The 12,500-nt window shown below is 41.3% G+C and overlaps 1 protein-coding gene across 3 annotated transcripts in view; it reads left to right on the top strand.

Annotated features, from left to right (window-relative positions):
• The window catches only part of LOC137976442 (NLR family CARD domain-containing protein 3-like), a 405,642-nt gene that overhangs the window by 364,825 nt on the left and 28,317 nt on the right, over positions 1-12,500 (top strand). Inside the window, exons 1-2 of one of the 3 annotated variants that reach the window (XM_068823794.1) lie at positions 6,619-6,891; positions 6,985-7,069. The exons of the other annotated variants lie outside the window; for them this stretch is intronic. The gene's annotated coding sequence lies outside the window, so the exon portion shown is untranslated. Of the gene's footprint in view, positions 1-6,618; positions 6,892-6,984; positions 7,070-12,500 lie in introns of those variants that run through there. 3 annotated transcript variants of the gene reach the window in all.

Genomic DNA, 12,500 nt, shown 5'->3' on the forward strand with positions numbered 1-12,500 from the left:
AATGTTCTTTGTTCTCTCAGGTAGTAGTTTGGTTGGTATTTACTTGGAAGTAGTTTGTGAAGACTGTGAGATTGATTTGCACATGTTTCATCGAACAACTTGGCCGCAATTGCCTCTCTTCTATCATACGGTGTTAAAAGTCCAGATAGTTCTATAGCCTTAGCATACGATAGCTCGGGGTAAATAATCTTCATAGCGCGTTTTTGAAGTCTTTCTAGGTTTTCGCTTAGATAGCTTGGTAAAGCGCGATGAAAAACTGGACTACCGTACTCCAGAATAGAGCGAATGCATGTAATGTAAAATAGAAGAAGCTCTCTTGTGGTAACATGCGATTTCTTCAGCTTACGGTTAGTCTTAGAAAATATAATCTTGTAGAAACCTTCCTAACTAGTTCTGACACGTGAGCATTCCATTTTAAGTCACTGCTTATATTGAGTCCTAATAATTTCACACTGTTCACAGTCTCTAGGGTCTGACGGTTAACCCAGATAGGGTCAAATTCTGGTTCTTTTTTTGCGAAGCTAATCCTAAGCTCTTTGGATTTTCTTTCGTTTAACTGAAAACCGTCATCCCTTGCTTGTATTGCGAGATCGTCTACCATTTGCTGAATACAGCTCTCTTCGCCTTTAGTTATCACCTCAGAGATTGTTGTATCGTTCAAATCATTAATCATTATTAAAAATAGCCAAGCTTTGTCCCCTGTGGAACACCTGCTGGAATGTAACGCCATTCGGAGAAGCAATCCTGGGCCAGTTTAACTCTGTCTCCTGTCCGATAAAAAGTCAACAATCCAGCATAATATGTGGTTCGGAATATCGTAATCTAAAAGTTTACGCACTAGGATACTGTGATCAATAAGATCGAAAGCCTTACGGAAATCAAATAAAACCACTCTAATCACGGCCGAGTTCCCATCAGAGCTGACGTGCCAGTTATGGATCATGCCAACAAGTGCGTGTGTAGTGCATGATTTAGATATTGTCCCATATTGCCTTTTGTCGATTTTCTTAAGCACGGCGGGTATCACTAAGTCATGAACAACATAATCTTCTGCAATCTTGGAAAGGATAGGTGTAAGAAGATAGGGCCAAGGTGCTTGTTGATGTCTTTGATAGGTCTTTGTTTGGGGACAGGGACGACATCTGCCTTTTTCCAAGATAAGGGCAACCGGCCTTCGCGAAAGGAGGTATTCATGATATCCATGACGGGTGGCGCCAAAAGATCCGCATTCTCCTTTAGGAGCCATCCGGGGATACCGTCCGGTCCTTGTGCCTTGGCTGGATTAATAGAGCATAACTTTCTAAAGATAGAAAACTCTGATAGCGGTGAGAAATCATCATTCATAGTTCTGCTCGAGGACACAAGAGCATCCCCCCTAAATGGATTGTGGGTAAGCGGTTCAAAAACCTCCATTGGGGCTAAGAAAGCTGTGTTGATGTGGTTTGCAAGATCATCTGCTGATAGACCACGAGCACCTTCCAAGTGATGAACGGACTTTAAGACATTATCACGTGACCCAATGGGCCCTTCCATTCCACTAAGTCTCTAATTTAATGTTTCATCAGAATTGGTCTCCTGAAGAGAGTGCCCAAAGCTCCACTTGGAGAGAGCTCAAAGCTGTTTCTCTAGCAGTGGAGACTTTCGCCAATCACTTTTCTGGCTTTAAGGTTTTCTGGTACACCGATAACCAGAACGTCGAGTCAGTAATTGTAAACGGTAGTAGGAAAGCTGATTTGTACCAATTAGCCCTCTTAGTTTTCCAGATCTGTCTTAAGTTTCACATATTACTGGAGGTTAAGTGGATCCCTAGGGATCTTAACGCTAGGGCTGATGCTATTAGCAAATTTATTGATCATGATGACTATACCATTAATGATACGATCAAAGAATTGACCATTTTTGGGAGCCCCATACTGTTGACAGATTTGCTTGTTCCTATAATGCTAAGGTACCAAGATTTAACACGAGATTTTTTCAGAATGGTTGTGAAGCAGTCGATGCATTCTCCCAAGACTGGGGGCACGATAATAATTGGATTTGTCTCCCAGTGTGTTTGTTAATTAGAGTATTGAAGCACATGGAATTGTGTAACGCGAGAGGCACTGTTATCCTCCCCTTGTGGAAGTCCTCCTGCTTCTGGACTCTGTTTTGTAGTGACGGTGTACACTGGAACAGTTTCGTAATTGACTGGGTGTTTTTACTCAAGTTTCCAGGCCTCTTTATTAGAGGAAAAGCGCGGAACACGCTTTTTGGGTCCAGACCCTTAGACTTTGATGTTGTAGCACTTCGATTTGACTTTCGTTGTCCCAGATCTCCCTCCTTGTATTTAGGCTGCGACCGCTGTAATTAACCCCCCCCCCCCCCCTTCCCGGGCGTTTTGTTACCACCGCAGCCTTTTTTTATTCGTATTCAGCGTAATTGCTTTAAGTCTTTTGCACTTAGGTAATGGACTGCTGGTCATGACGTTCCCATACCGCACGTTTCATATGTACTAACTGCCAAACAATTATGGACTTGAGTCGTAGTTTTGCTTGCTCATGTCGCGGCAATTGTATCGCGTTAAGAGTCTATTCAGTATTGTTGGTAATTAAAGGAACCCGTTCGTGGTTCATTTTCCTTATTCTCGTTGTTTATTTCTTTCTCTATTGTTGTTCGATTATTCCTGTTGTTCTATTGTTTTTTGGATCATACTCCTCACTTTACTTTCTTTCTCCTCTAGATATTTTTCAGTCTGGATTTTGGTCACCCCGGGACAAGCCACTCGACGACTCGCTCAAGGGACTGGAAGATCGACTGAAGACGACGGTGCTCTCCTCCAGAGAACAAATGGAACTGTAGTGGCTTACAGTCGTGCTTTCCGCAAGTGGAAGCAGTTTGCGCTTGATAAGCTAGATGGGAACGCGTTTCCCGCTCCTCCTTTTTATGTGGCTTTGTATTTGCAACATCTTATAGAGGAAACACATTCCCCTAGCGCAGTCGATTCCGCTTTCTATGGCTTAAAGTGGACCCATGACGTTGCGGGTATTCCCTCCCCAACTGATGATCCGATTGTTGAGGCCGTAAGGTCGGCGTCAAAGAGAATTCTTGGTACCCGTGCACTTAATCGCAAAGAGCCTATTTCACCTACTTTAATCCATGACATTGTTAAGAAGTCAGATTTAGAAAACCCTGTAGTTCTTCGTAATGTTACCATGTACGTTTTATCTTTTGCTGGCTTTTTTAGATTTGACGATGTGTCTAGAATTAGGAGAAGCGTTATTTCTTTCAAAGAAGGCTTCATGGTCATCAAAATTCTGAAAAGCAAGAATGACCAACTCGTAAGGCGACGAAGTTGTTGTTTCACAATTGTCCAGTGCTGCATGCCCCGTTGAGTTGAGTTTAGATACCCCCTGATTCCAAAGATCTTATTTTCAAGCCCATTTCTAGAGGGAAGGGCTGTTGCAAGCTCGTTGCCCCTGATAAACCTATTAGTTACTTTACTATTAAAGGGGCTTTGCGTCGGGACCTGCTAAGTCTCGGGGTTGAACCGTCCAAGTTCGGTTTGCATTCTCTGCGATCTGGGGGTGCCACTATGGCAGCTAATAATGAGGTGAACAATAGGATTTTTTTTAGCGACATGGCCGTTGGAAATCGGCGCAAGCCAAAGACACCTATGTAGATGATAACCTCGAACAACGCCTTCAAGTATCGCGTTCTCTTGGGCTTTGAGGGTGTTCTCCGTCAGTCGTGTAATTTTCACCCTGTCACATGCGTCTTTCCCAATTCTTTGTCAGTCTATGTACGCCTCGGGTTGGTTCTCGGCAGGCATCCCTAAATGAACTTATTTGGCTTACACTACTGTGTTATTTGTTGTGATATGGAGACAAAATAGGTCTCTGATGAGTCCTTTAGCAGGGACGAAACATATGTATGTCGGGATGGACACGAAAATATACATTGAAGTATCCTTCTCAATTTCAAATTGCAACTGAATTTCTCCTAAAAACACAGCATTGCATCGTTTGAAGGCTAGCTTCCTCTCTTCTCAGTTCATGATATATGGCAATTAATTAAGCATGCGTAACACTAGATATAAATTTGAGAGATAATTACATCTTGATTTGTTCTTCTTTGTTAAGGTGGCTGCATGAACAGTTTTTCCGTGGTCAGTGGTATTTATTAAAGGTCAGCACTGATTTTGAACAACAAAACAAATGTGGCGAGTTGCTGAAGAAAACGATTGGAAATGCGCTGTAAAGTCGTTTCCGTTACGTGAACGTCATGATGAATCCTTCAGGGGAACCCACATCTCGTCCCCAGAGTCCACTTTTCTTTTGGTCAGCACCAAGAACACGGACTCTGCTCATTTCCAAGGCAGGAACACATCACGGACTTCCGGCTCGTCTACGCAGGCTCAGAAATTTGAAACAACAGTGGTTGTCAACGGTTACAAAAATGGACCTTCAATACGACTACGCATAAATTGTAAATGGCCAGAGTCCGTGTTCTTGGTGCTGACCAAAAGAAAAGAGGACTGAGGAACCCAGCAAAATTCTGCGCATGCGCATTAGCTCAAAAATGTGTGACCAACATTTGTTGGCTGTTTTACCAAATATCTTGCAAACCCGGCATTAGATTTTGCAGACATTTAATATTAAGATAGTTCCGACTACAAATAAGTAGTGGTAGCACTTATCAGTGAGCAAGTTTGAGCTTCTAGGCAATGGCAGAAATGGAAGTAAGCATATGTGCTTAAAAACTGTACGCTAAAAACTGTAATTCCGTGTAACTATGTACGCGTTACGTTGGATCAACTGTAAACAGTGATAAGCATAAACACACAACTGTTAGGGCAGATCAAACAACATTCTAATTACAATCCAGGGCCATTTTCTTCCCCAGAACCGCCCAGCATTCTTTGCCGCCAGAGGCAGAGCACGTGAACCAGACAGGATGACGGATAGCCTCCCACGCAGACGCAATTAGGGATTCGTCACGCGTTGCTTCCTGTAGGTACTGCGCTGCACATTGTAGAAAGTGTAGATTGTAGACAGTGTAGATAGCTGTTCCTGGTGTAGACAGTGCGCCCACGGGGAATGGTATATATGGGCATACATGAATGTTAAAGAATAACGTATGTAACCTATTTGCATATTTTCGTGATAGCGTATCATGAAATTACGACCCCCACCGGTCCCCACCCCACGAGCATCTGCTGAAACGAGCCCGAATTTACGTGGACCAATCACAACGGACTTTCAGATTCTGGAAGTGTACCTTAGACCCTGAGAAAACTGCTAGAAGATGGGCTTCGTGTATTGGGCATTTTCCAAATTGCTGAGTTCAATTCTTATCAAAGGGAAACTGGAGGTATAAATCCTACATGGCGCAATCTCGTACCCAGAGTCCTCGGGCTTTTTGGCCAGCGGGTGAGCGCCCGGAGAGACTCTGGGATAATCGAATCCATTTTCCCAGAAAACGTGGGTCCGGTCTTATTACGTATGCTTGAGTTTAAAGGGGCTAGGTCACGCTGTTTTAGGTAATTTTGTTTAATTTCCTTAATTATGAGCTCTAAACGTCAAATTGGCAGAACAAGAGTCTTTCATTTGCAAAATCACAGCCACATAACAACCGAGAATAATTTTCCAGCTTTGTAAATGACATTTTGATATAGACTGATATAAATTTGAAAAAAGGTGGGCCGACGTTTTTCAAATTTACCCAAATTCAATCCATTTCAATCCTCTCCAGTTTTGTCCATCCATGTCCATTCTTGGCTTCCCCGTGTTTTGTGAGAGTTCTTCGATAGTTTTGAACAGTTATTTCGATATTTTAGATAATTCTATGACCATTCGATCAGAGCTGAAATTGCCTAAAATTGCGTGACCTAGCCCCTTTAAACGGAAACAGAAAAGAGAAAACCGTAAACAGTAGAAATGGCGGGTTGAAAGTGTTCGAGAAACAAGAATTTTAGCCTTACACGCAAAGAAACTGGAGAAATGATCATTTATCATTGGCTTGCTGTAAGAGCAAGTGAAGATGAAATCTCTGACGCTTTCGGTAAGTGTATTTTTAGTGTTTCAGCGTACATTCCATCGTTCAGAATGCCATCGTGCAAGCAACACGACCGACAATTTTTTTTGTGGAAACGACACAAATGTTCTCTTCTACTACAATTTGATGTTTCCGTAATTCTGAATGACATTCATATTCCACGGATTTCTCCTCAAAGAGACTGATGTAATGTTTTCCTACGGTACTTTTGCAACAGCAACAGTAATCACTTTTTAGCACTGTGGAAAAATTTCCGTGCGGTATAAGACATAATTTCAAACCTCGTCGTTTTATTATTTTTGTGATTTATATATTTCTGACGTAGAAAAAATCAAACAGCACTGAAACTAGTTTTAGATTTTGAATCTCCCTCCGAATTCTGGGGCTTCCGAATTACTTACCGACTTCCTACATAGTTCAGGTCGATTATCCCAGAGTCTCTCCGGGCGCTCACCCGCTGGCCAAGAAGCCCGAGGACTCTGGGTACGAGATTGTAGATGGCGTGACTTAGCTTCGTCCCCAGTCGCTCTCAATCGCTTGGGACAAGAGAGCGAACGGAAAGATGGGAAGGGGAAAAAACCGATCTGGTTACAACCCACTAAGTTCGTCGTCTCTTCATTCGCTTCGTGTCGCCCAAACCTTTTCTCCTGGGATTCTTGTGACAAGTCTAGTTACAACTTGGTGTTACGGTTTTCGTCTAGCGCGTCAAGCGCCATTCCTACTTTACTGAGGAGGCGAGGGTCTGATAGCAACGATCTCTGAGAAAGTGTTGTAGAAACTATGTATTGTCCGATCTTGTTGTTATGATAGATCGGAGAGCATCGTTCACTCCTGTCAAGAACAGATCGAGTTATATACGTAAGTTTTGAACACCCTTCGCAAACTCTACGACCGTGTTTTAAATTAGTGATTTCTCTAACAATTTGATGTGGATTTCCTTGTTTCGTTTAGGAACGCCACACACATGATCACCGCTTTCTTTCATTAAAGAATTGGTTTCCTCCAGCTTCTGTCTTAACTGAATATAGAGTTGAAGGTATGGAATTTCTTCTGTAGTTAGGAATTTGAAGCGAAGTATACAGAACTTGGACTTCGCTTTAATGCGTAGAAACAAAGTTTTACTTTAAGGACGGTTCCTACTGTTGTTATTGCGCATACGCAAGAGATTATAAAGGTAAGGGAAGTAATCCCTCATACTGGCCCTATTCCCATCGTAATCCCTCTTAGGTTATTTTTAGATGATATCAGTTTTCCCGTGGATAATGTTACCGCGCGCGTTACGTGGAAGTTTCGTGGAGGAGGGAAAGTGCAGCAAATCACTCTGTACGATGCCACTCTCCGTTTTCAAAATTGAGTTTCATGGCCTGATAAAATTCATTGTTGCAAGATACAAGTTTCAAACATACATCCTTGGAATTGCTTAACTGCCTAGTTTACAGTGATGCCAATTTGAAGAATTTCCAATCTATCAAACCATGTTAAATAATTTTGACAAATGCAGATATGTTTACCTTGGTTGCATTGCGTTACTTGTCCATTTTAGTGCGCACTTTCTCATCGTCTACAAAATTCTGTCGCTTACAAAACTCGTCCCTGTCAAGATACAGTTTGCAATCATATATCATGGAAATCGGTTAACTGTATAATTCACTCTGATACCAATTTTACGATTGTCTAGTGTAGGAAACCGTGTTAAATAATTTTGTAAGAGGGAGCTATATTTTACGCGTGCGTTGCAAAATTGACTTCAATCCGATCTTACGGTTTTAAAAAATTTTTATCGTGCGGTCAATTGAAATTTTCCTGTCATGTGTGGTACTGTTTGAAAGCGTTAGCTGTCTAATTTATGAATATCGTAGAATTAAGTCACCATAGTTTAAGTCCGCTAAGAAAATCGAGAACGCGTTGACCAAATCAGGAATATGTTACTTGGTGACTGTAGTCCGCGATATTTCATTGTGTACAAAATTCTGTCGCCTTGTCGCCTATAAAACTCGTTACTTTCAAGATAAAAGATGCAAAGATATATCATTCAAATCGCTTAACTGTGTTGTTTACAGTGACACCAATTTCAACACTGTCCAATGTACGAAACCGAGTTTAATAATTACTGGGTTGCTCACAGGCTCCCCAAGCTGAAAATACGTGGTGTATGCAACAGTTTGTGTATATAGAGAATTGTATGGGAAAATCATCGATCGTAAAAAAATTGTGTAAATAACTATCTCATTTGAAATAAAGTTTTCCTACCTCAAATGTGTGACCAACTTGTCTCTTTTGGCGAGTTTCGAGCCATTCTGACGACGTTTAGTGAAGTCATCCGGAAGGCCGTTGCTGAAATAATGGGAAGGCCGGTGACTCCATCCATCGCTGGCCAGACCTCACTCCACAAATCGTTTTCTCCTCAACAGGAAAAGTCCCGAATCGCAATAAAAACAACAGTTCCATAAGGCCCAATAAATTTCACTCCAAATACGTGTGTTTCGGCGGCCGAAAGACTCGTGAAGAACGAAAACTTTGCCTTAAAATTCACCTCTTCGGCTTTCCTGAGAGGCTTGTGACCGGGTAGTCAACAACGGAAACTCGCAAGATGGTTTCAGCCTCAACTCTGATTGGTCCATTTGAATTTGACCGCGCGCTGTCAACACGACCGTTGTTGACTGCCCAGTACTCATAAGTCAACAACGGTCGTGTTGCCAGCGCGCGGTCAAATTCAAATGGACCAATCAGAGTTGAGGCTGAAACCATCTTGCGAGTTTCCGTTGTTGACTACCCGGTCACAAGCCTCTCAGGAAAGCCGAAGAGGTGAATTTTAAGGCAAAGTTTTCGTTCTTCACGAGTCTTTCGGCCGCCGAAACACACGTATTTGGAGTGAAATTTATTGGGCTTTATGGAACTGTTGTTTTTATTGCGATTCGGGACTTTTCCTGTTGAGGAGAAAACGATTTGTGGAGTGAGGTCTGGCCAGCGATGGATGGAGTCACCGGCCTTCCCATTATTTCAGCAACGGCCTTCCGGATGACTTCACTAAACGTCGTCAGAATGGCTCGAAACTCGCCAAAAGAGACAAGTTGGTCACACATTTGAGGTAGGAAAACTTTATTTCAAATGAGATAGTTATTTACACAATTTTTTTACGATCGATGATTTTCCCATACAATTCTCTATATACACAAACTGTTGCATACACCACGTATTTTCAGCTTGGGGAGCCTGTGGGTTGCTAAACCCAGTCGGAATCTGCGTAGCGTTTCGTCGTTTTGTTTTTTTCCGTGTCGGTAAAAGTCTTGCCTGTCACTCCCCTGCTAAGGAGTGTCTTTGTGGCTTCAGGGGGTAGTAGAAATGGGTAGAGTTAATCTGGTTGACGCAGTAAAATATTTCATTAACCAGCAATGGCGTCGACAGTCATTGTAACGCGAATGGCGTTTTAGTGGATCTTTAAGAGAAATATACCCTTATGGAGCTCAAGAATGGAACTTCAATTGGATAAGCAAGACAGGCGGGGAAAATAAATCTCTGGCATCTTCAAAGAAACGAGTAATGGTCTTCGACAACAATTGCATATTTTGCCGCAGGATATGACAAAGTGTGCTTTGGTTTTAATATTATTTTACAAACTGTGCTGTTTTATAAGTACAACGCTGAAACCAAGTGGCAAATTCTGTATGGGTGTAATAGAAGGAATCGAACGTATTGAATGTATCACAGCGTTTACTGAAGTCGCATCTCAGTTGTCTGACAATTTACATTTATTTTGTGGTCAACCTTGCACAGTTTTCAGGTAAAAAAATAATTGAAAATGTGACAGTGAAGAATTATTGGAAAGAAAGGTTGTTGTCAATTTTTTGCTTCTTTATTTAGGGAAAAGGCTCTTCAGAAAAGGGTTTAATCTTGAACTGAGAAATTTATTTATGTACATACTGTATGGTATGTGACACGGATTGTTTCATGTTTGCACGCACGCAATTGGAATAGAAAGGGTTGTTTGCCTCTAATAGCAAATACGTTGTTCGTTTCTATAAATTTTACGCTGGAAAATATTTTTGTGAGAGTTTTCCACCGTTTTGATTCATTGTGCTGTGTAATATTCGAGCTTAACTAATTTACATACGTGAGTTGGAACTTTAATACGCATTAATATTACAGGAATTTGTAGCCGTGATCTAGTTTTTAAGGTCAGAAAAAGATTTGTATAGTCCCCCCTAGCGTAGAATGAAGTTATTGTTAATTTGAGAAGGCAACAATACTTCTTGAAATAGGTAAAATGCAGACTGAGGGTAAAATAAATATTAATAATAAAAAAACGAGTCATAAGGATAAAACGAAGATTGTTTGAAAGACAATCCTGTTTTACATCTGTCAACAGCTCACATTATTATGACTGCAGGTCGCTGCACCTTTTGGGGATGCGATCGTACGCGTTGAAATCATCTGTGCTTTGTTTTTGCGCTTCCAGATGCATTGCAATGTTCCAAATTATTTGTCACACCGGTACATCGAGGGAAATCGATCGAAAAACCAACAATTATTACTTCGAATACCTGAATAATCTCGGTTGTCTTTTTTCGGTGCAACGAAATGCACAAAGAATTTCATGTATTCCGAACAATTAGGACGCGGGGATTTCATTGGTTAAGCTATGCGTGATAACCCCTAGGGAGAGGTTATAATTGACAATTACATCTTCCAGATGCAAAACAAACGAGCTTGTGAACTGAAGGATAAACATAACGTACACGAAAGCGAATGAAAGGATCCTAATAAGAAATTTTTACAGCAGTCATACTGGCTTAAGCCGACTGAATTGAAACGTTAAATGGTTGCAAAATCCTCGTTATCTCTGTCTTTGTTAATTGGTACTGTAGCCATGCGTGTCAAAATAAATTGAGTTATTGGGTAATTACTCGATTACTTTGTTCACTGCAGCAAAATTGACAGTTGAATTACGGGGTGGTGACTTCTTTGCCTAAAAGCAACTCACTTAACGAAACTGTCCTTTTTCAAACAACAAGGATTCAAAGAGCTTCAATTCTTACAGAGTTCGATAAAAATCCGGATTTAAAACATGCAGTGGGGCAACCAAAGCGATGGGAGCTGTGTTGGGGTTTCAGTGTGAAAGTACAAACGGCTACTAACACTCTTATAACTCTTTTTTCATTATTATTTATTAACCTGCAGTCTGCAGTCTGCAGTCTGCATTTTACCCTCAGTCTGCATTTTATCCCTGGTCTGCAGTCTGCAGTCTGCAGTCTGCGTTTTACACTGACCGGTTATTTGGGTGGTTTTTGGCAACAGAGGTTAATTATTCGTAATGCGATCGCTTCCGTTGCCGTTAGCAATGGGTCGCAAATTTGACACTTTTATCGCATTATCACATTACGCATTGAACCCATTATCTATTATTCCTAAAAATCTAAAAATATTCATGCCTTATCAGTTTTCGGTCGAATTTATGTCTAAGAAAGCAGATAAATTGCAGAAAATATTAGTTTTGCATCCAAAAATTCGTAATCAACGCTAAAATGACCAAATTTTGCCTAGAAAACATATTTTACTGTTACTTTTCTTAAATTTTTTCGTTCGACTTTCGCTTTTATAAAATGTTTCAGTTGTCTGTAAATAAGTTGTATGCTGTTGGAAAGCTTATTTTCTTAGCTTTAAAATGATGTATTTTTCCCCCTAACTTTAAATATTTTTTGAGAAAAAAAAAACATTTTTTGGCGATGGCTGATTTACCGCGGTTTTCTCGCGGTTGGGAAAGTAGGAAAAAGAGTTAGGCCAGTAGCCAGGTTTTTAACCTCAGAAAAGGATCTGTTTCGTCGTACGAACGTGTGAGGACCTGTGAGCCAAAGGGCCTCTGCTGGTATGACTTCTGGGTGACCCCTTAATAACTTCTTACTAACCGAGCGCGAGGGCCGTACTGCCAGGGAAATATTGGCCCGAGGTCGTGGCAGTACGGACCGAGCGCAGCGAGGTCCGTACAAAAACGACCCAGGGCCAATATTCCCCAGTACGGCTCGAGCTAGCTCGGTTAGTAAGTAGTTTATTATATGGTTTTTTAACTACCTTTTGCTTTGTTTTTGCAAGCCCGTAATCGGCCCGTGGGCCAGTCACAATTTGCCTGGAACGCTGCACGTACCACAGGCAACCCAGTGTACCCTCACGGAGGGTCTAGTTTTGAAAGATGCAGGTGTATTTAACATGCGTGCATTGCAAATTGACTTCCATGCGATACCACTTGTTCATACATTTTTATCGCACTGTCTGTTCAAGTTTTCCTTTCATGTCTGATATCTGTCTAATTTATGAATATCTAAGAATTAAGTCGTCATATTTTAATCCCGGGAAGAAAATCAAGAACGCGTTAAACAAGTCAGCGATATATTACTTGTTGACTGTAGTCTGCGAAATGCCAATGTTTACAAAATTCTGCCGCTTATAAAACTCTATCCTTTCAAGATACAGGT

Source organism: Montipora foliosa, chromosome 11 (assembly GCF_036669935.1).
Source record: "Montipora foliosa isolate CH-2021 chromosome 11, ASM3666993v2, whole genome shotgun sequence".
Lineage (NCBI taxonomy): Eukaryota > Metazoa > Cnidaria > Anthozoa > Scleractinia > Acroporidae > Montipora > Montipora foliosa.